At 43.4% G+C, this 23596-nt stretch overlaps 1 protein-coding gene across 1 annotated transcript in view; it reads left to right on the top strand.

Annotated features, from left to right (window-relative positions):
• The first annotated feature begins 152 nt into the window (after window positions 1-152).
• LOC132999889 (LHFPL tetraspan subfamily member 2a protein) overlaps window positions 153-23596 on the top strand; it is a 43146-nt gene continuing 19702 nt past the window's right edge. Inside the window, exon 1 of the mRNA XM_061069695.1 lies at window positions 153-329. The gene's annotated coding sequence lies outside the window, so the exon portion shown is untranslated. The remainder of the gene's footprint in view (window positions 330-23596) is intronic.

Genomic DNA, 23596 nt, shown 5'->3' with positions numbered 1-23596 from the left:
TGCAGAGAGCCAGTGACTGGTGGATGGGGGAGGGAGCTGCCGGAGGAGACACTCCCATCCCAACGGTAGTCTGTCTGGGGCAGGAGGAGCTGAGGGAGGAGGGAGGGAGGGGGCCGGAGCCAGCCATTCATTCTTCTGTGGTCCCGGAGAAAACGTGGAGGATGAAGAGGAGACACTGAGCGGCGGAGGCGGCGGCGGAGGAGCAGGACAAAAGCAAACGAAACCAAGTCAGGAGCGAGTCCCGCAGTTGAACTTTTTACGCTGCGTAAAAAGACGCAGGAAGATCCTTCCACTCGCCGGAGCTCAGAGGCGTCGCTGCGCAGCTCCACGTAAGTAACTGTCCCTGGAATCTCCTCTGGTTTCTAAACTAACAGCACAGAGAGATGCTCTCTTTTATGAAACACGTCTTTGTTGCGAAAACTCCCACATGGATCTTTCGTGGCTTCCGCCCAAGTTCCTCCACATTGCTTCTCTCCGGGCTGTGGAGGACAACTCGTGGCAGGGAAGCCGAGCAGACTGATGCTTTGCCAGGCACTGAGCCCAGCGTGTCACCGAGGGCCGGGTGTATCAACAGTGAGCTGTGGAAGTCGAATTCCTCCATTAATGTAGTTTGAACTGGGTGACAATTCTTCAAGTGTTAGAAATAGCTTTCTGAAATTGCACTCGTGTCTTCTTAGTTGTGTTTTTTGTCCAACAAACTTGAGAAAGCAGCACGTTTTCACATTTCAGATGTTTAACCAAGATCAGTTTTGGATGTTTACACACAATGACTTAATGAAAACATCTGGATTTTCACCTCTTATGACAATAATCATCAGTTGTAACCCTAACAACCTACAAACCCATTTCCTCTCTTGGATTTATCTATGTTGTTATTCTTTGTGCATTGGTTCACTGTTAATGTGTTACTCAAGATGGGAAAGAGACTCATGAGGGACTTCATATCTTGTTTTGCCGATGAACTGACACAAAAAGGTAAAAAGAAGAAGTCTGAGAGAAGAGGCTAATGTTTTCAGATGTCTTTCTTTATACAGCTGGCACTGTCAAATCAATAAATACTCCAACCTAGATCTTCTCGTAACTGATTTTCTGGCATGAGATGGTCGATTGGTTCTCTTGGCTCCAAAAAAAAATCCCCATTGAGTGCATCATGACACCCAAACACCTGCTGATTTCCCGTATGCATCATTGGACGCACCGGAGGTCTAAGGTTGCCTCTGCTATTGTGAGGTGGAGGTGAAGTCAGTCAGTGGTCTTGACAAAGTGCGACACAGATTGTTATCCTGTTTACCGTGTTGTGTTTCAACGGTAAACACGAGAACTGGTCCGGCCTGTAAACCGGTGTTTGTGTGTGAAACAGAAAGGTCTCCCGAGGGCACAGCTCTTTCATATACACATATGAGGTCTTTACCGCTGTGTAACCAAACTCAATCATTGTGTCATGTCTTCTGCCTCGGGACAGCCCCACTTTTCTTTTCCTCCATGTGTTTCCCAGCAAGCTGTGATTCTTCTTTTTTCCACATGTGATGCTTTATTGCAGCGATTTAATAGACAGTGTTCATGAGAGATGTAGTGCTGTTGTTCCAAACCTCAGTCACTGATTTATTGTGGTAGGAAACATCCGAGCCATGTGATCTGTCTTTTTCCACATGGATGTTGCTCTCGCTGCCTGTGGACGACCACTGCTGGTGTCGCTTCGGATCTCTGCAGTTTAACGTTGTAAATCTGAACGTGCTAAAACGTCGCATTGAAGTGCATCATCGTCGCCTTATTTCCAAATGTGCAAGTTGCAGTGTGGCCTCCGTACGGTCTCTGCCGTGAGTCGATATTCTGCAATCAGCCGAAACCATTTCCATGTAATTTCTCCTTTTTTTAAAGTTAGCACAAGTGAGCTTTAGAAGTCATCAGTGAATGAGCAACTAGCATTAAAGATGGCGGTCAGTTGGAGTCCACTGTCAGGGATTGCCAGTGGTTTCAAGTCATGTGCCAGTGCACGTGGTCCCTCAGGGTTCCGTGTTTGGCCCATTAAAGAACTCTGGGCTTCCTTCATTACGATCCCGCCGAACGCTCTCTCTCTCTCCTCCGTGTAGGCCACAGGAAAAGCCAAAATACTTGAGTTTCTCTCTCTTGGCAGCACGGCGGCGCAGATGCTTTGGAAAACTACTTTAATCTTTTTTTTTTTTTTTTTTTTTTCCTCCCATTTCCCTAAACAGAATGGTAAACCCTTTCAAAGCATGGAAAAAAAACAAACTTGCCAGTCACTCTTTTTTGCCCGGTGCCGATGAAGCAGCTGGTGATACTTTGAGTGTAAAAATAAATAAATAATGAAATAAAAAAGTTTCACTGCTAACCCATTCATGCAGACCACATCATCTGCCCGCCGTGCTTCTCTGAGCTTTGATGGCTGTGCTTTTGTCATTAATCCAACATCCTGGCTGTAGTTTATGGGACTGGTCAGCATATTTTTCCTGGAATGACGACTTTATTTGATCTACATCTCTTCTGCACATTTGGAGCCTACATAAACACTTCTCTTTTATGCGTCTGTGAGTGTAAATATCGCCGAGAGGTCTGCTGATGGAAATCAGACCTGGGCACTATCAGTGTGTGTTGGAAACCCAAGAAGGGACCGGAGTGAATCTGTGACCTGAGTGTGAAATCCACTAATTGAACTGCTGCTCCTGTGTCAGAGGTTAAGCCAGATGACTCCGGCCGGCTGCGACCAACATCTGGAATACAGTTTGTCGCAGCACTCCGGATTTCCTCCATTGTCCATGGCCCTGGTAACAAGGCTGGTTTATTTGTACCATATTTCTTCAGACTACTGTAACTGTTGCACTTGTACACGGAACAGCAACATCTGTTTTTGACAATCAGCTCTTTTTTCTTCAGTCTCTGATTCACCCCACGATATATATATATTTTTTGGTCTCTCAGCGAGCGGTCCATAAAGCTTTCAACAGGAGCATCCGGGAAGTTCTCTAATGAAACCAACACACTACAGAGTTTCTTTTTTTTGTCCGTACGCCCCCTTTTACCCTGAAGATTGTTTATTTGGCTATAAAATTGACGTAATGTGGGGAAGACAAGTCTTAAAATTCAGACATATCTTAACTGGGTCACATGACGTTATGAGGGCTCTCAATTCCAAGCTTGTAGAGGGAGTACTCCAGAGAGAATGAAAAGCAGCCGTGTGTCCGTGTTGGTCTCTGTTTTATAGAAACGCTTCAGAAACGGGCTCAGTTTCCAAAGTCTGCAAAACCCAAAGGAAGAGGAAGACGTCATAGAGGCGTTATCTTGTTGTCTGCTATAGGGAATATAAAAAAAAACTTCGAAATAACTTGTATCTGACCCTGTAATTAGCTCAAATGAAGTAAAACGCAACACACGTATAATAACCTGTATTATAAACTTTTTTTTCCTTTTTGTTTAGTTTTTTGTTTAGTGTTACTGAACAGCATCAACCTCTTAACCTGCAAGTATTTATCTAAAAGTTCTCACATATTCCCTCTCAGATGTTTTGGTGTCATTATCTGCTCTGCAGCCTTCTCACTAGATTTCATAAAAACCTAGTTAACTGATTGGACAACAGTGGGTTGCACGGACAGACTAACTATTATTACTAGGGATGGGCATTCGATTAAATTGTCTTAATCGATCGTCGGAAGAGTTAATGACGAATTTTCGATTAATCATTAATATTTTTATGTTAAAATTCACTATTTATAGACTGTTAAAATGCAGTGAAAATAGAAAAAACACAGCGTGTTTCCTCATTGAGGTCTTTATTACAAGATGAACAACTCTTGTGGCAGTTAAACGGGATCGTTCAATGGTTACACTTGAAAATCTGCGCTGCTGTACACTTCAGCCCCGCTGAGAGAGCAGCTAGCCGCTGAGAGCTAGCTGGACTCCGCGGCCCTCGACCTCCTACTCTGGTTGTTGTCACGTTCTCACTCTCGGAACCCCTCCACCAGACCCGGCCCTGTCCGGGTCCGAAGAGGCTAGCGTCCGGAGCTAGCGGAGGCTAGCTCCGGACGCTAGCCACCGCTAACTGCGGCGGCTAGCTGCGGAGCTCGGCTTCATGTCCGCACACGGACCCTCAGTCTACGGGGAAGGGAACCCGGAGAGACCCGGGTCTGGGTGAGGTTCCGGGATTGATGACATGACAACAACCGGACTGAGACGTCAAGAACCGTCAAATCCATCTAGCTCCCAGCGGCCAGCCGCCGCTCCCCCAGCGGCAGCGGGGCTTGTAGAGAATAACTCCGGGCTGCTTCCTACAGCTGCTAACGTCATCAATGTGCTGCGTTCAGGCAACTCGGATATCCCGACCTCCTACTCATGCACTCATGGAGACGTATAGCTTCGCAGTGTTGGCAGTGAACACAACAGAATTTCGTCGAAGACAAAATAATGTCCTCGACGAAATTCTTTATGATCAATTAATCGATCGTCGATTAATTATGCCCATCCCTAATTATTACTATCGATCCTCGCTGTAGACCAATGCACGACCTGCTCTAATGACTCTATAGTGCGTTTTGCAGCCCTAACATCTAGTGGCCTCACCTCTTCACCAGGTCCATCTAAGAAAATTATTCTCTAGAAGGCCTCAGCAACAGATACTCAATTAAATAAAGTATTATTGCAAGGAAAAGAGTAAATGCTCACATTTCAAGATATGATTTGTAACACTTCTTCAACTTCCGGGGCAAACGACGTATGAGGAAGGAAAAACCCAGGGCTAGCCAGATCAGAGGGGGAGCTGGCACTGCATGAACGTAGTGGAAATCCGACTGTTCTTGAATGCACTCATTGGGGAAAGTATTAACCGACCCGAGCAAGATTAAGTTGGTAAGAACTTCGGTTCGAAACATTTTCGATTGCCCAGCCCTACTCCGGAGTGCTTTGCGGTGATGACCTTACCCATGTGACCTGTGTTTGTGCCGAATCATCTCTCTGAATCCTCCATGGACCTCAGAATGATACTCGACCCAAACCTTGCTGGCCGGTACTCGGCCCCTCGCCTCCCTTCCACGCTGTGGGCCGGCCATGCATGAGCTGATTAGATTAGGCAGCACTGGAGCTAATCACCCGTACTTTCTCCTCTCTGCTGCTCTTTGCCTGTCTGGTCCCCCCCCACCCCACCCTCCCCTGTGGCTCCCGGAGATGAGCCTCTCCCGGGGGGTACATCTTCCTCCAACAACAGCTCTGTAAGCCCACTGTTTACTAGGAAACCAGCAGGGTGGGGTCCAGGCAGGAACAAAGCCTGCACCCTACACTTGTTCCCTCTATCAATAGAGGGCTGACTGTCGGGTTGGAACGTACCATCCCTCGGAATGAAAGAGAGATATCTAGGAAAGTGAATGACTTGCGGAGGGGCAGGGTGAGAGAGAGGGGGGGAGAGGGAGAGGCCGGACCCTCCTGTCGGGTGAGATGAGGAGAAAGAAGTGGGTTTTGTTTCTTTTGTGGCGAGCCGGGGGTCATTCTCAGGGGAATGCGCGGCAGACAGACGGTGGGTTCTGCAGCTGCACGGCCTCCAGCACTTCATCTCGTCGCGGAGCAGCTGCAGGCTCGTTAAACTCTGGCGGCGGCGGTGCTCAACACTCACTTCGGTTGACGTCTCTCGAGGCAGCGGCAGCGTCTCCTGTTTACCTTCCTGCCAACCGTCCCTTTCTCTTTACTGGCAATCCTTTTATCGGACACGAATATTGATTCATAAGCTGGAACTCTGGGACTCGGCCTCACAGCTGTATGCTAATGGTGGAAGGTTTACGACCCGCCACAATAGGCCGTCTGTGTGTGATGCGCGATAAGGCCGTATCATATGTTCACTTTGGCTTAGGTCATGGAAAAGGCTTTGAGATGTATGAAGAAGATAAGACCAGCGTGCACATTGTGTTTGTGTCCCTGCTGAAAATGCCATAGTTTGCTCTCATGTTCCGGTTGGTTCGTGTTACAAGGAGAAAACAATGAGATGTGAATGGAGACTACAGGTTTATTGTCAAACCAAAGCAGGGGTGCATCTATTATTTCCTTTGTTAATCAATTATGTGATAGGATTAACCCTTTAAGACTCTTGCACACTTATTATGAAGCTTGAACCACAAAGCAGTTTACTCTTTCTAGGTAAAAGAAATCTGTCCACCAGCTTCACTTCCCTTATTAATGTGTCACATCTTGTTTGTTAAATGTGAAATCAGACGTGTGAGAGAAGCAAGTTCACAGCTTGATTCGTCCAAAGAGTTTACGAGAAAACCGTAAATCTTCACATAAGTAGCCAATTAATCACCAAACAACATTCCAGCTTCAGAATAAGAGAGTTAATAAATAATAATATAGTAAAATACTTTCTTTCATGTAGGTTAGGTATTTAAAGACTTATTTTAAGACTAATTCTAAAATCTAACAACTTACTGCAGTTTCTCTACTGGTTTCATTCTGAGTATGACTCCATTTACGACCCTGATTATTTCTGACTGGACAGACCAGACTGGAGTCATTTCACTTTCACTCACATATACCAAATCTGCTAAATCTCCACACAGCTGAGAAACCCTCCAGCTGCTTGAAGCCCGTATTACTCACAACCAGAGACGTGATTCCCTGTGTTTGAGGTTCTGGTTTCACCAGCACCATGGAAACCCTCTTTTTTGGTTTGGGCTGGCCGACTGTCCCCGGTCATTATCACGGCTGAAGCCTGTTATCCAGAGCACGGCAGGACCAGCAGCTATAATGCTTTCACTGTCTCCATCCTGCTTTGGCAGAACTACTTTTAATAAAGGTTACTCATTCTAAATGTAAGGCAGGTCACTGGTTCAGCCTGATGCTGTTCGTATTAATAAATGTAGCCACAAAATGACCGTTTGTAATTTACTTACTGTTTCTTTGTCTGCCAAGCTTTCCCTTTTCATAAATTACAGACGCAGTGTGCAACTGTGGAAAAAGTAATCAAATACTCCAAGTACCAATACTACAATGTAAAAAAAATCAATTCCAAGTAGATGTTTTGCATTGAATAATACTCAAGCAAAAGGATTCATTATAACCATGTACATGTCCTTTAAAGTCATTAGTCATTCGTGTAAGCGAGTGAATGAATGTCTGATGTCTATTTTAGAGTGTTTGTTTTGTACAGTCCGGACCTCAAAATCAATGAAATTATTTTTACAATGATTGAAAGGGAAAAACCTTTGGAGGTTTTAGTGCAAAACGTTGTAATGTGATATTTAATATAAAAGCTTGGGAACCTCTGATGGAATCTGTCTCCATTAATCCCTAGCCCGTCGCTGAGAGGCCCTGGTCACTACCTAATGGTCTGCGCAGCTGTGAATTGATTTGTAGTGTGAGCGCTCTCCAGGTGAGGGTGACTGCTCAGCTAGACTGCTCGGGGATAATGTTACAGCTCCCGTGGGACCACACAGACATGCACACAAGCCTCAGGACCAGAAATGTGCCCTTTTGCAAGTTTTCTTTCCTGTTGTTTTGTATTGCCAAATCTAATATAATTAAAGTAACTGGTGACCACTTGAAACCTATAAAAACAACAGATAAAAACATGAAATGCCTCTATACTGCTCTTGTGGTGTCATCCAAGTGTCCGTAAGCTCCCGTATTCCATGATTGGATCACAGCAGACTAGCTTACAGACACTCGGATGACACCACAGGAGCAGTTTGGAGGCATGTTATGTGTTTTTTTTACGTTTGAAGAAGCGGTCACCATTTCCTTTAAAGGTATTGGATTTGGCTGCAGTACTGTTTACCCCTGAAACTCCAAAAGTGTTTGGTGGACTCAAACACTTCACCCACCCCTCCATCGGTACAGTGCTGGGTAGATAATGAGTGAATTTTTAATTTTGGGTGAACCATCCCTTTAAGAGATTTGTATACCACCCAAAAGATATGCTTGTAATTATGTATCCAAGTTGTGTTTTAGCCTGGGAGCCGAGGCTGGTTGTTTTTTTAAGGGAAGGTGGTCATGTGACAGGAGCCTGACAAATCAGCGAAGGTTACATTGAAACATTTGAGTAAGGATGGAGCCACAGTCTCTTAACTGTTCAAATTAAGATACATTTATTTGTCCCAAACACATGCGCAGACATGCACAAGCACGGAGGGAAATGTAACCTCCGCTTTTAACCCATCTGGTGCAGGACACACAGAGCAGTGGGCAGCCATGTACGGCGCCCGGGGAGCAGATGTTGGGGGAGTAAGGTGCCTTGCTCAGGGGCACTAGACAGGGTAGTAGGGTAGTATCCTCTTGGATTTTTGGACAGATCAATCCAGGTTCGTCTTTTTGTTGTTTCTACGTGGAGTCGAACCAGAGACAAACCAGAGACCTTTTCTGCCCATAGTCCAAGTTTCTGCCACTAGTCCAAAGCCTCTCCACTGTGTAAAGTTCAGCTGTTTTTACCACAAAAGCATCTTTGCAATAACAGTTCACACCAGCTGTGAATCTGCTGTTTATACTTTCATTGCAGACGCGAGTGCTATGATTTTACTTTCTTTCAACCCTCTCTCTGTGATTGACTTTTGCTCTGTTCTTATGAAGCTTGCACACATGCTTTGGAGAAAAAAAGAATGCAGGGAATGAGGCATTTCTTTGTTTGCTGTTGTCGTTCGGGGGCGGCCCTCGACAGCCAAGTGGTATTTGCCATCTGAAGACAGCAGGGATTACGGCGTCGCTCGCTGCGTAGAGAGGGAGAGTAAACACAGGCCTGAGAAAAGGGAATCACGGAGGGCAGTAATAACAGTGGAGGGAGACGGAAAACAGACACAAAGGCAAACAAATTTCAGAGAGAAAAGAGAAAAAGGGAGAGATGAAAAAGAGGAGAACAAAGAGCCGAACACTCGAGACGGAGAGAAAGAGAAGGTGAGGCTTTTGTTTCACAATTAACTGGAGCAGCTCTGGGTCAGACATCTGTGACCCAGTCTCTCCGGGGCAGGAGTCTGGAGCTGCCTTTGTAACCTTGCTGCCTGATTCTATCCATCCTTTCTCTCCCCCCCTGTCCTTACACCAGCTCTGATGACTCCAGGGGTTCCACTTTTTAATAGCTGCCTCTGACCTCCATATATTCATCCCTCCATCGGTCAATTATCCCTAAAATACACTGGAGAGCTGCAGTCACGATAGATTATATATGATTATTGAAAACTGTTTTGGTTCTCCTTCCACACGACTGTATGACAGCTTTTGGGAAAAATGTCTCAGAGGTGGATGCTTTTGAAAATACATGGTCACACATAAAGAGAGCTGAAGCAAAACAACAGTATTTGATTAAAGGGAAAATTCAAAAAAACAGACTCAGAAAAGAGCTTCTCTCAACATGTGTGATTAATATGGGAGTTTTTTTTTGAAAAACAGTCTGATATTGCTGTTTGTTGGATATTTATGTTTTAAGGGGCCCTTAACAAACACCATTTTCAATAAGCTCTAGACGGCTTTCCAGACATCAGAGATTACAGCTAGTTAGTTTGAGGAATGATGGAGGAGCACACTGAAGAGTTTTATAGATGAAGCCATGTTATTGAGGTGTGTTCAAATAAACCATTGACTATGGTAAAATAACAATTTCTAATAATATAATGTAAAAGTTGGTTTATAGTGCAGTGAAAATATATTAGTATACTATTTCATATAACTTGGTTCTGTAAAATATAGGAAAGAATATATAATATAAGGTGAAACATACAGTATAACGTGACATGGAGAGTCTATAGAGCACTACAAAATATATAATTGAATAGTATATAGAGTATTATATAATCCAGTAGTAGTTGTAGTATTAAATATAAAAGTATAGTGTCAAATGTGAATAAAAAGCAACGTGACTAATATTTGACTATTTAAAAAAAAAAGAGTTCATATAAAAACATTTGCATTTTGAGATACAACTAGAGGTATTAAAGAAAACATGTAATTGAGAACAGACCCATTAAACTGAAAACACCAAACTATCCGTGTATCTGCAGTTGTATTGACGCTGCTCAGTTGAGACAGTTTAACAGCGGGCAGGCACTTAACCAGATTATGCACTTCCATGATCTTATCCACCTCTCAGGATGGTTAGACACATTAAAGAGGCCGTTATGGGCTAGTTAGTGCAGAGCCATCGGATTCCTGGGGGCCAGTGGCCTGAGACACTGAATGGGAATCTTTATGACTGCAGGTTCACAGGTTCAGGGGCCAGACAGAAAAGACCACGCCTCTCTGTCTTTTAGCCTTCATAATGTAATTTGGGAAACATGAGCGAGGCTGCAACACGTGCACTGTGTGCGTTAGTGAGTGCATGTGTGTGTGTGTATGAACATGTGATTGTGTGTCTGTGTGGAAACTCATGTGAAACCCCTTTGCCCATTATGTCTGTCATCGCAGTCTGGGAGAAACTTGGCCTGCATCCAGTCCAGAGAACTGACCCTCCTCTTCACATTATAGAGCACTTAATACACCTGTCTTTTATCATATATAGAGAGAGAGAGAGAGTGCAGTGATGACTTCACCACGTCAGATCAAAGAACACTGCACACACATGAACTCAAAGCAGGTTAAAGGTTGTTGTTTTTCATCTTCTTCTTCCTCTTTGATTCCATTTCTGTTGTTTTTTCCTTTATCTGCATTAAGAGTTAGAACCCAGTCTTGCTGAATGACGCTATGCGGCCATCTGCTGCGTTTCACTTTGAGCTCACGGGCTAATCACTGCAAGGTGATGTCATCTGTGTGCGGCCTGTGGTTTACAGGCAGGACATGCACACACACACACACTCACAGACACACACACACACAGACACACATATATATAGGAGGAAATTGGATAGAGTGTGGATAATCTTTGCATTAGTGCAGAGTGTGTAATCAGCGTGAGCCTGAGGGAGTAAAACACACCTAGTTTTTTTACACACCGAGTGTTTTTTTTTTAATGGCCCGGCTTGTGTGTGCCTTTTTTTTTTTTTGTGGAAGTGGAACGGGGGGGGGGGTTTGTGTCAGAGGAATTAGGGGCGAGCCGAGGAGAACGAGCTGGACATTAGTGGCGTAACGTCATCGAAAAGTCGGGACAATGTCACAGAGGATCAGTTTTCATGTGCAGATAATCGTATTAACGAATTCCAGGAATAGATGATATAAAAAGAGATAAAGATCCATACCAAGTAAAATCTGGATTTTTCCGTGTCTTTGAATCGTCCACTCAAATGTAAACTGACAGTCAGCACGTTAATCGAGTGTTTGTTAAACTGTAGCTCACCACCTAGTAACCAAGTGTTGCTTCCATTCCCAAGGAGCATATCATTTACTAAGTAAATTAGTTTGTGGGGTTAAAGGTTACGCTAAAAAAAGACCTGCTCACAACTATCACATTAACTACGTAACGTTTCTCTACTGTGTGAACGTGGATGCTGTAAGCGTTAGCGGCTCCGTCCAGCTGTTTATTGGAAACGCATTTTACATGGTTTCTCTTTGGGAAATACATGAAAGAGAAGATAAGGTAAGATTATCCTTTATCAGTCCCACAGTTGGGAAAATATCAAAGAACTAAAAAAGACGTAGTTAGAATGAAAAAAAATCCCCAAGTGAGCGAGAGCTGCTGTAACAGGCTGCCCCTCAGGAGGCGCCATCTTAATATCACAAAAAGTTAGTTGGAGACAGTGTTTTCAAACAACTCGTACAGTTAATGTTAGCATGATTTGTTATTGTTATTGAAATGAAGCCAACATATCCTGGGTATGAACGCTACCATCTTGCCCTAAAGACGCCATCGGCAGCCAGAGTCTGTCACTCACAGTAATCAGGTGATGGAACTGCAGTGACGAGGTCCTGACAAAACAAAAACTTGACCATCGCAAGTCAAACTCAGCTGTCAATCGTAGTGTTTCATATTTTTAGCATCAAATAACTAATTAGAACCATTTGGACATAAACCATCTTTGAGGTTAGTGACGTGTATTTTTACTTGTTATGTCCCGTCTACTAACATTGACGTGGGTGGGGTTTATGACCTATATTGCAGCCAGCCACTAGAGGGCGATATATATGCTTTGGCCTCACTTTTGGGGAGCCCTCATCCATCCTTATATACAGTCTATGGCTTGTGGCAACTGATGTACTCTGACTGTAGGGGCAAGTTGATGGCTGGCAGCTTTAAACCAGAATTCAGCTTTTTTTTGGTATCTGTCTGGAATCAAATTTGCACTGATGGACAAACTGGCAATGTTACTATGGTAAACTCAATAAGTGCTCTATAACTATAAGTAAAAGGTGTTAGGATTGGTGTTGTGAATGGTCAACTGGACTCAAACCTTCATGCAGATAGTGGAACGTCATCGTTCAGCCTCGCGCTTGCGTCTCAACTCAAATCGGAAGCTGCACAGGCCCCAGAAACCCGACGGTTTTTCCTCCTCTCTTTGAAGAGAACCTGGCAAAGCTTTCAAAGCCCCTCTGTCTCAACGCTGGCTCCTAAAATAATGTGTGGTGAATGTAATCCAGCTGCCCAGCTGAGCAGGAACAGACAATGCTTATTATTCTCAAGAACAATAATTGCTTTGATTTATCCCTTTTTAAAACGTTTGGCTCTCTTTTTGTGCACATTCCATACATTTTACATGACAAATGGGAGAATGATTACGAACTGCCACTTGTCCTTGACTCAACAGTCGTGAAAAATATTATCCTCTTGTCCCACATGTCCTGAATCTACTGTGCTGCCATTGAGCGGTTTCTGTGGTGCTGATGCAGCAACAGTTCGCTAGTCCTATAAAAATGTTCCAGTGACACAGGCAAAACACACACGCCCGTGTGCGCACACACACACACACACACACACACACACACACACACGCACACACACACTGGCTGCTTAGTGCAAGTATGAAGTCATTGTTGGTCAAATCTGGTTTGTATTGAATGAGTAGACAGCAGCTGCAATGCCCATTCAGTTCCAGTCTTAAGATAGGGGACTAGTATAACCCAGTTTACACTCGCAATATGTATTGTGTTTTTATAAACTCCAGAAACAGATGTTCCCACATGTTGAACATTTGTGAATCCAATTTTTTTACTTTTCCCTCTCAGTTCAGATTAACATGTTGCATTTGACCCTTTCGATCAGTTGGATGAGGTGGACTTGTGGATTTGCTTGTGGCTGATCCCTGTTTCTATTTGCAGGCCCTCAGTGCTGTGGAAATGTTTGACTTCTTCAGCGATCGCCCCAATAAACCGCTCGTTGAACACTTTGCAGAAGCAGTTGCATGGCGGTGATTAGTGTTCGGAAGCAGCCTGTGCCCAGCTCCATCCACTAACACCTGTGTTGTGTTTGTTAGCCTGAGGGATGCGACTCCTGAGCTGGTTGTTTTAATGACAATGCTTTCTGCTACAGCTCCACATGCCTCTCATTAAGGAGAAAAGACATACACACGTGTGGATGGCAGTGGAAGATGTGTCGGATTCACCTCTTGCTTCTCTTTCTTCTCTGCCAGGCCACAAAAGTAGTGGTTGAAATGTCCCAGCCTTGACCTTTGACCCTGTTTAAACAGCAGACTTGGTCCATCTTGGCCTCAACGTGCAGCTCCTCTTAAACAAATAGTCTGACAGTAGTTTAAGGTAGTTTCTTGCTTTACTTCATATCTCTGTTGAAGCTACAGCCAAGAGCTACAAAAGCTTAGCTCAGCATTAAGACTCCGAGGGAAACAGCTAGTCTAGCTTTGTTTAGCCGAAGCAGAGTTCCCTTCAGACATACACTGAATTCCAAATATCGTGAGAACGCACATGTTGGAGGTAGTTGCTGAGGAATTTTTCTCTGTACATTTTCTCAAACTTGACAGTGCAGAGGGATAGATTATTTCACTGCAGTAACTTGGTTTGTTGATGATATTTCTAACATGAGACAGATGCCAAACTGGATGAATATGAATATGTTTGAGGGCTTTTGGCGATAAGGTCAGAGTCGGCAAACTCCGGTAAATGTCGGGACTCAATTCAATTTTTCAGAGTTGCTGTCTGAAAACAGTCAAGGATTGCAATTGTAATTAAGTCAGAAGCAAATCCACATTTTTAAAAATATGATCCTTAACCTGTGAGCTTTACCTGAACACTTCAATAGAACCAGGCTTACCATACCATCCTCATGCTATGCTAAGCTGCTAGCTGTAGCTTCATATTTAACAGATCCGAGAGCGGCATTGATCCTCTCATCTAACCCTCAACAGGAAAGCAAAGCCTTGTTCCCAAATGTTAAACTATTTCTTTAAATGCTAACAACCCACATACTTCCCTTCCATCCTGCTCCCCTGTTCCCAAAGCCCTTAAATACTATAAGAAAGAGCCTTTTGTGGTGGGGCCTGGCAGCAGTGAACATACCTACAGACGTCCCCCCCAGTCCTCACATAATAGCCCGCCCCCCAGCTGTGTTAAGGTTCAACAGCTGAGCTTCAAACACCAGCACCTAACACGGCCTTAAGAGGTAGACCCAAGTTTAATGCATGTGCGGGCATTATTTTCTGTATTACTTTTAAAGGCCAGAATCGTAGGTGGTTGGTGATGCTGGGGAAAAATACCCTCAACTTGGTAAATTATCCAATTAAGTTAAATGCTCAACAAGTATTCACACCGCTGAGGTTTACGTAAGAACCAAACTCAAATGAGAACATGGATCTGCGGACGGTGAGCAGTGGAACACTCCAAAGTTATCATACGATGTGTCATGTTGTTCTTGCCCTTATCTCGGGATGGAGGTTCCCGTTTTCATCCACCCGGCTTCACCAGATCACGGTGTGAGAACACAGTGTGCAAAGAGAAAACTGTTTGTAATAAGATGCAACCTGAAACGTTTACAGCTGAACGCACACCAAATCACTGACAAACAAAATCACAGCATGTGTGTACACTACAGTCAGTGTTTCATTAACCTCTGCTAGCTCTGTTACATAAGTGGAGACATGAGCACGCGAACAGACTTTATTTAGATAAAACCTCATGATGATAATAATAATAAGTATAATCATAATTATAATTTTATTAATAAAGAACATAGCACTTTTCAGGTTTACAAAGTGCTTCACAGGCATAAAAGCAGAAAATACATACAGTGCCATTTTTACAAGTTAATGGAAGAGACAATATAAATAATATAAATAAATAAATAAACAAATGTCTAGCTAAAAGCAAAATAACAATAATTAAATAAAGCAACAAAACAAGCATATGTCTAGTTAAAACACTTTGATAGTAAAATTGTGAAATATAGCAAAAATAAAACAGTTTAGTTAAAAACAGCGTTACAGTAAAAGTAATAAATTATAGCAAAAAAACAAGCAATAATCTTGTTAAAAGTTTTAAAAGATTACGTCTTATTACGTTTGCATAATATGTTGAAGACAGTTTATGTTATTTATAATTTAACATGTGTGTGATTGTGTGATCAATGTGCGTTTTACATTAACAGTGAGTCTCCCACGACACCTGAGCAGCAGCCGAGTGCGGGGAGCTTTCCCAACCTGAGAGCCTGTGCTGTTATGAAACATTAGATCCGGGTTTTATTTTCTACGACATGGGATTATTTTCCTGTTCTTAGCGGTTGAGCCACGTGACATGCTGTTAGGCTCTGTTCTAAAGCTGGATTTTTCGTTGTTATCATAGTTACAAGCTTTTCTCACAAGTTCTGGTTTCACTTGCAGAGGCTCTCTGGTGCACCTCTGGCAAGTGGAGCGAGGCTCTGTATACACAGTGAAAATAAACCTATAGCAGAGGCTTTAAAGGGTTTATTTGGTGTTGAAAATGATTCTGCTATTTTTTGTGGTGCCGGAAAGTTACATATACTAATTGAGCCCCACTAAATTATTCATTGGCGCCTGTGTACATATATTTGGTTCCCACTTTGTGTTGAGTGAAAAGCTTGATAAACATCAATCTCCGTGTTTATTTCTTTCATTCTGATTTTGATCACAAGGCCTGCAGAATAAAATGATCACACGTGTTGGAGACTCTCATGATTAATAACGGTGAGGACTGCAAATATTAGAGAAACGCTAAAAGTATGAACACTTGAACAGCATTTAATGGATGCCTGCTGTATGTGGCAGGTATGTTGTTTATTAGCGTATGGAAGTCGTAGTGATCCCAGTGAAGCTGCTGAGTTGAATTATATTATTTCAGGCTTATCTCTGAGTTATTGTGATAAAATACTGCTTGTTTTTCCACTCTTCATAACTCAAAGCACACAGTTAGACACAGACTCCAGGACCTTATTGTCCACACCTGCTGCCGTAGGACAGGTGAGGTTTACACTGACGTCAGTATCTGTGGCTGTTCCCGGCACTCAGACAGTTGTGAGGAGTGGTTTGTGTAATTATAGGAGCTGTTTGATATCATTACAGTCAAATCCATCATCAAGTCTTTTATGCGTCTTTGTATTTCACTCCATAACCTTATCCGTAGAGATTCTACTGTGCTGAGTGAGTGAGAGGCCTTCCTGGGGGAATACCTATTCAACTTTATCACTCAGCAAACATACAGGTGATCCTCACATGATCCACCTGAGGTTACCTGAAGGGGAAGTGGACATTGCACCGCTGCAAGTCTCAGATTCAGACTCGTCACATATAACTCAGCAAATAGCCCCAGTGGTGATCTGAGGTGGTGCACTCGCCCTTTTTAAGTTATCAGAAAGGCCACAACACAATAACTTTTACATCTCATCCTTTGTCACAACAACCTTCCTTCAAGTGTATCACAGCTGTTCTGTGACTTTGTTGAAGTGTAATAGTGCCAAATGCAATTGGGGGTGCCATCATGAAACCATAAACCATAGAATCTCTTGTATCTGTTTATTTTCAGTTAAGAACTGTTATTGTTAGTGTTGCTGGGATTACGCTACGTCTTATAGTCCTATAGTTAAGAGGAATAATAAGCAGCCGAGGGGGAAAAAAATTGTTTTACAAATCATCGACAAATAGCTGAAACTGTCACTAATGATACACCATCACATGGTGCAGAGAACCACAGGCATATCAACAAACTCTTGTAAGTGATTTTTTTCTACAGATGCCTGTGGTGTTTCCAAAAGAGGGACAATAGACTAAGAGAGATTCTGGAATAAACGATTTTATTAGGGATTTTTACCAACTTGGTAACCAGAACCCAAATGCACACAGCTTTCCAAACCCTTATTGTTGAGTGTGTGTTGTTGTAATGACTTCAGTGAGTCTACTGATTTAATCCACTGTCATATGTCATTCATCCATTTACACAAAACTCCACATTTATTTTCCTTTTGAGATGAACCTAAATGCATTGTCTTTCCTCTGTATCCAGTTCCATTAATCTTATTTTAATGTTGTTGAGCCCTGACGGCGAAAAGCTCTGCAATCCTGTTAAAGTCGTGACTATTGATGTCAGATTTGTGACCCGACTGTTAACCGAGCTGAGTGCATGCTCTCTCTGGACAGAATCCATTAAAGGGCCTCAGAAGTGCTGAGTGAGAGGGAGGAGAGTCGGCCATTAGTTAATTATCTACATCCTGACGTATGTGTGGTCTTTAGTATGAGGCGGGCAGAGTGACCTGAATCTGCTGCTGACAGCAGGAAGATGTACGATGAGTGTCAAGAGTTTTTATTGATTCGTTCCAAAGGTATCATTGGTGTCTCGCCACATACGGCCTATTGATGAGTTGGTGATTTAATTCTTTAAAACTGTCTTAGTGACAAACATATTTTGAGATTCAGAGTGACTTGCATTTTCAGAGCGAATCATCAAAAACGTACCGTCAAAGAGAAAAAACAAACAGAAACCCGTTCAATAAGATTCCCTCAGTATCAAAGTTGGGTTGTGGGGTTAAGCTTCGGGTTGAAGTGAGTCTAAAGTCACTTCATATCCAATAGGATGCATGTTAATCTCAGTTGGGAGTTAAAATTAGCATGTGTGGAAACTTGCACCCTTCACACATGGGTTTATGACTAATCCCACTTTGTGCATTGGTTGGATTACATAATGCACATAGTGTGTTTTGTTGTGCTATTATGAAGCTTTGCCCTTGGGACCCACAATCACGTCAAGTGAGTGATGCAGACATCAGCGTCTGTCTGTCTTCAGTTTTTTTTTTTTTTACGAACATGTGAAACAGTTTAAAAGCTTCTCCAGGTGCAGGCCCTGCTCACTCTCCGGTTTGGATGGAAAATACCGATGAGCAAAGAGAAAATGATGCTCATTCTTGTCGAGGAGCCAACAATGACTGAACTCTGGTTGCCTCTCAGGAGGAGGTGGTGTGGTTTTGCAATTTGGACTCATTGCCTCGTTTCTACAGTCTCCGCAGGTTGTGAAGAGTGAGAACGGACTCGCACGACATCACATATTGTGTTTTTTTCCTTTAATTTCATCTGCTCCCTTTTGTCCGCTCCAGTAAACACTTTGTCCTCCGGAGATGTGTGTGTGTCTTTGGAGTTGTGCGGACCAACAAAACAAAAAGACACTGGTTTCCTGCTTTTCTCTGTGTGATATTATTGGGGTTCCTGGCAGCTGTCTGTTACTAATGGAAACACAAGCTGTTCCCATGACTCCTATTGTTCCGGGCAGGTGTTACCTAACATCGCTCCTTTAAACACCCTGAAAACTGTTGTATTTTTTCTGACTCAGCTTCCAACTATGAGTAATTGCTTCCGACAAAGTAATGTGTGAAACTGAATGAATACTTGTGGTTGTTTCCTGTCAGACTCATTCATCAAAAGGCAGAAAGTTAAGGTAATGTAAATCTATGGAGGACAATTTCTGCCAGAACAAAAATGAAAGGTTAAGCATAGTAGATAATAATATACACGAGCACTCACACTACAGCGTTGGAGGCTTCAATGGAAATTCTGCTCATTCCCTTTGAATGGAGTGACGTCATGGGGTGCCGAACTGCATTGTGGTTGCATTTCCCAACTTTTTTCTTGCGTAGCGTTCGATAGAAGTTGAGAAAAGCTTTAAAAAAAAACTTTGTGAGCATTAGCGCAGGTATCGGCCAATCACGTTTAGTCTACCACAGTTCCTGCCTGATTCCAAATGTCAGTATGACCCTGGAGAGAGTAGGGTGGACCTGGTGTGTGTTCATGTGGATGTGGACTTTATTCATTGTGTGCTTCCCTGTAGCGTTGCATGAGGAACTAGCATTAAAAGCTGCCTAGGTTTTGTGTACCAAGCAGGAAACTCTGGTCGTTGTTGTGATAATTGCGTCATCACAAGGCATCGGGAGCTTCCACTGTCAAGCCTCAAGCCACAAAACAAATTATGATAACAAACCAGCATTATTGAGGAGAATGTTTGACAGTTTTTAGTCTTGTGTATTACAACTTTTTAGATTCATGGATATTTTATATTGGTATGTTTTATACTCTCTTTGATGCTAGAAAAGTCAGTTCTACGTATGTGCCATCATCCAAGTCTAAAGGCCACGTGTGAATGGTTAATTGAAGGTGGTTGAAGCCTCTTTTTCTGCTTCTAGTCCCTGTTGTAATTTCATCCTCTGCCATGCTTACTTTTGAAATCAGTCTGGTGTATTTATCTGAACAAGGTCGGAAATTGGGGGTGTTGGTGTGTGGTTGGATGGAGGCGGGGTTCCATGTTTTTCCTATATGGAGGAAAACAATGGAGCGAGAGATACTGAGCAGAGACCATCTGCGAAGGTCATTGCAAAGTGGAAAGCACCGGCTAACATAATAAACAAAATTATCGTTTGTCATTTTTCCTAAAATAGAGAGACTTCATGCCCCGCTTCCTGTTATCTGACACGTGTTTTCTCCTGAACCTCCTTTGTCTTCATGCTCTGTATCGGACACATCCATTACAAATTTGCTGAGCTTTGATATAACATGTACAAAAACTTACTTTTATCAGGGGTTTGGATAAAAGTAAAAATCAGTATCATCTCAGCTGGTGTCCTTGGATTGTCTCCGCTCATGTGTTCTGGAGACATGATACTTGACAGTTTTTATATATCCTGCCATGTCAGCTGTAATTCAACCAGATAAGTCCTGTTGTCTCTGCAGGATACAGCGCTGGTGTCCATATCTCTCCTGTTTTGTTCGAATCTGACATGGACAGGTTTTTGTGAGGGTTTAATACGAAAAACCTCGTCGACACTCATCTCTTTGTCTGCAAGTGAAAGCCTTTACACAATCTCACTTTACTCCCCCGAAACCAGCCCGACAAAAGCAACACGCTTCTTCATTTCTCAGCTTCCCACCTCTCCTTTCTGTCCGCAGCGTCTCGCTTTCCCCTGGCGTCTCGCCTCGTTTGTCTCCGTCCTTCGCCCCCCCCGACTCCTACACATGCCGGTAACGTGTTTTGCCAAGAGCCCGAGAGCTGGGGATGATATCACTTGATACTTTTATTATCTGAAACTCAAGAGAGGGGGAGTCTGGTGCCAACCTTCGTCAGCGCTGCTTACTTTTGATTTTGAGCGGAGTATCAGGTTGAGCTCCGAGTGCCCACAACAGCTATGGCTCTGCCCCCAGGGGCGTTTGGATAAAGCGGCCGGAGAGATCTCAGCTTGCAGGGGGTTTGTGGGTTTTTGTGTGTGTGTGTGTGTGTGTGTGTGCTATAGTGGGAAACTCAGCTGGGAGCAGCAGGTCAGAGCCACAGGGAAGTTAGGATTAAACTGCACTCATCCCAAACACAAAACACAGGGAGAACAATGGTTTGAGCCCCTCCAGAGAAGAGGGCCAAATACCTCCCATCCACCCAGCTCAGCAGAGTCGGGTCTGGAAAACAGACACATGGGAATTCGAAGTGGAAGGAGTTTTCTCCTGCGACCCCCGGCCTTTTACGGACCCCGGGGGCTGTTTCCAGGCCTAAGGTGGGGCTGGAAATGGTTAAGCATAATGGAGACAGTGTTAGGCCTGAGGGCCCCAAAACTCTACAGCTCTCCAACAGTGGGAAACAGAGCAGAGGTGCTGAGGCTCCTCGGGGGCCCGCAGTCCATCAGCAGTCAGAGGAAATAGGTGTGAAGAATGTAGCCCATAATTGATATTTCACCCTGGTGAATAGGTGAAGTACATGAAAATCACATTAGTCTGACCAAGACCTATATTTTATTGCTTCGTAGTTTGTTATTACAGATGTGAATTAGTCTCAGTGAGGTATATAACATAATACAGATGCAACAATTAGTCAAACAATCAATGAGTCAGTTAATCAGCAACTATTTTGAGAACCAATAAATTGTTTCAAGTCATGTTTCAAGCAGGCTGACTTCTACTCGAGTGTCAGGGACCGAGCAAGTAGGCCAGAGAGACACAAGTAGTTTAAAAAAAATGAACTTAACAACAAATTTGGGCCCATAAAGGTCAACCTAACTAAACTAACCTGAAGACAGGTTAACAGCACAAAAACTGACACACAGTGGAAACGTCTTTAGCGGCTGATCAAGCCACTCAAACACAAAAGGGGGATAGACCAGGACATACTAACATTTGAACAAACTACAGCAACTACAGAACACGCCAGTATAAGACCATCTTATATTAACTAAGGACAAATATTTAAACATCCATATCAAACAGTGGTCAAAAAACTAAAAGTCTAAATAAGATAAAAATGTCCCTCTCCATGATTATGAGGAACATTGTGCAGTCCAATCAGTTCTCTACAGCTTTTAAGCCTGTCTGGTGCAGCTGGACCTCATTTAGACGGACAGCAGCAACCTCCAGCACCGACCCCCAGGAACTGGTAACTCCTAGAAAACTGGATTAAATAATATAAAGAATATAAATAAATTGATGAACTATGTTGTATGAAACCAAAATCTGCGAGCAAAAAGTAACTCAAACCAAGCAAATTCATTAAACAGGTTACCACAATGTTGCCGAGGTTCAGTGTGGGGCTGTTGGTGCGGCCATCACATCGAGAAGCTGCTTTCCTTTTGTATTAAAATGTATTCAACGGAATATATTGCTGTTTTGAACTGTTGGTTGGACCAAAGGAGACATTAAGAAACAAGACACCTTGTGGTCAAATATGTTACAATGGATATTTTCAGTGTCTTTTGATGTTTTATAGACCAAGCTAATATTCCACTAGTCAATAATGATTATTTTTTTGCTGCAGCCCTACAACGTACTGACTCTGGTACACACATCTCAGTGTCTTTGTGTTGTGTTTTATAAGCAGTCCATACTCAGATTGTTGAATTCTAGAAGTCTGAGGAATTTTTCCCATATCATATACTGTACCACTTTAACAATGTCCAGATACTAGTCTGGACCAGAGGGATCCTATCTGACTGTTTCATTGTGATTGACCTTCTGGCTGCTGCTGATAGAGGTTTGAGATATACAGTCTCTCACAGTGAACATTATATGAAGATGACCTTATCATTGTGTGCAAGAAACAACTTGACAGAAGATTGAAAACAAATTTGCATTCTGTGTCACACTCTGGCTACGTCCTTATACTTAACATCCATTGACTCACGCTGCAAACATGGCAAAATATATGTTAGTCCCTATGTTTTGGGCTTTTATGTTGAAAAACCAACAACACTGTTTTGGTTAAATCTGTCTTTTAAAAGGAAAGATATTTGACTGAAATTACCCTGAGTTCAGTGCGTGTACAGTCATGCAACAGCCACTTTTACTGTTTTGGTTCCAACACTACAAACCGAAGAGATTGCAGCTCTGCTGTTGTTATCCCTCTGTTGTGATCGATGTTATCTCTGTTTTGTGCTTCTTTAATCCTCCGCTCCTTAAGCACCAGCTGATATCTCACTCCTTACAGACGCCATACACATGGAGTCAGGCCAGTGAAAAATAAAACTCTTTTGTGACAAGCAGCATGGAGCGATCTTTTGGCAAGATCCAGTGACCCCTCCCTCCCTCCCTCCCTCCCTCCCTCCCTCCCTCCCTCCACCACCCGGTCTGTGGCTGATCAGTCCGGCCACCCACTTTGAGGCCCGGCTGTGATATGTCAGATGGTCTTTGTTTTTTCCGTCACCTCCTTTCCCCTCGCCGTGCGACTGGTGTTATGGTCGGAACGAGAAGATGAGGGCCTGACCTCGGTCGTCCTCCACAGAAGCACAGCTGAAGAATTCCCATGTCCCTCCTACTGGAGCTACTCTTACTTCACTGCTCAAACCAGACTGACACACAGTCACTCAGATTGTGTGAACAGATGTTTCCGGGGGGCCGCAGTTGACCACTCACACTGAGATCAAATGGATGTGTGCATGTTTTGTGCACTCAGTTCCACATGTGTTCATGTGTACACTGCTATAATGTGTTTTTAGTATGTATTTGGACAAAGAAAAAGGCTCTTGGGATAGGTGAAATCGTTTTCTTTCCTCCAACACTCGTACTTCTCAACAGTTCCTCGGACTTCTGCTCTCAGTCGGAGCTGTTAGAAGTCCTCTGTGACTCTGTGGCCGACATGTTCGCTCCACAACTCTCGCAGGTGTACTCCCTGCTGACCACGAGCTGTGGAATCTGGTCAACACTCCGGTCTCTGCAGTAATATTCCCTTTCCCTCCTGCTCTCTTTCCCACGCTCCCGTCCTGCTCCCCCCCCCCCCCCCGAAGCTCAGTGTTGGGATTTCCTCACCCTCATCACATCCGTGTGTTTATGCTCCAGCGGTACTC

This window comes from Limanda limanda, chromosome 1 (genome assembly GCF_963576545.1).
Source record: "Limanda limanda chromosome 1, fLimLim1.1, whole genome shotgun sequence".
Taxonomy (NCBI): domain Eukaryota; kingdom Metazoa; phylum Chordata; class Actinopteri; order Pleuronectiformes; family Pleuronectidae; genus Limanda; species Limanda limanda.
The sequence above is the reverse complement of the archived record's forward strand: the minus strand, read 5'-3'. Positions and strand labels throughout refer to the sequence as shown.